The sequence below is a fragment of the Pygoscelis adeliae genome, unplaced genomic scaffold (assembly GCF_000699105.1).
Source record: "Pygoscelis adeliae isolate BGI_AS28 unplaced genomic scaffold, ASM69910v1 Scaffold186, whole genome shotgun sequence".
Lineage (NCBI taxonomy): Eukaryota > Metazoa > Chordata > Aves > Sphenisciformes > Spheniscidae > Pygoscelis > Pygoscelis adeliae.
The window spans coordinates 4,756,643-4,757,431 of NW_008825071.1; the positions used below are offsets into that span (position 1 = coordinate 4,756,643).

The window sequence follows — 789 nt, forward strand, 5'->3', positions numbered from 1 at the left end:
AGGCAGCGGCACTCCTGCCTGACTGCCGCTTCCCAGCCGGGGTGAGGCCGAGAGGCTGGGGCCCAGCCCCCTGAAGTGAGTCGGTAACGAGCGTGTGCATTAATGCCTTGTACGCCCATCACACAGGAACTGAACGAGCCTGTTTCCCGTGAAAGCCCATCCTCGCAAAATTTCAGCGAGGTTTTTGCCGATCAATGGGAAATTGAAACTTTTTTTTTTTCAGGGCAAACCCGAATATGCTATTTTTAAAAAATTTTTTATTCTACCTTTTTTTTTTTTACTGGGTAATCAAAATTATCCTGGGATTCTTTTTTCACGCTGAATGACATTACAAAGAATTTTGTTAAAGAAAGCCAGACTAATTGCTGCCAGAACAGTCTTTTCATAGAAAAGTCTGGTTTTCATAAGGCAGTTTCTGTGGGTGTTGTGGTTAAATCCAAAGCTAGTGGAAAGGGGATTTTTTTTTTGTTTTGTTTTAAGGCGATTTTTCTCAGCAGCAGGAAAGACCCATGCTTTAGTTAAAAACTATTCAGGGACTCACGGGGCAAACATCGCGAGGCGAAAACGCCGGCGCACTCCCGAGCCGTCGCATGTTTGCCGGGCGGCTCTCCCCTCTCCCCCCGCAGCAGCTTCCCCGGTGCTCTCGCCCCCCGCCCCGGCCGGTGTGTCCCGGCAAAGCCCCTCGCAGCTCCCGAGGCGGCTTCGCCTGGGTCGGGGCTCTGCGGGCTCCCTCGGAGCCTGGGACGGGGAGGATGGGGGGGGGGCGGGGGGGGGAGGGCGGGCATCCCG

General features: G+C 53.5%; 1 protein-coding gene across 1 annotated transcript in view; it reads right to left on the minus strand.

Moving 5' to 3' along the window:
* Positions 1-789, minus strand: part of TFAP2A (transcription factor AP-2 alpha (activating enhancer binding protein 2 alpha)) — a 32,526-nt gene that overhangs the window by 8,318 nt on the left and 23,419 nt on the right. The window lies entirely within an intron of this gene.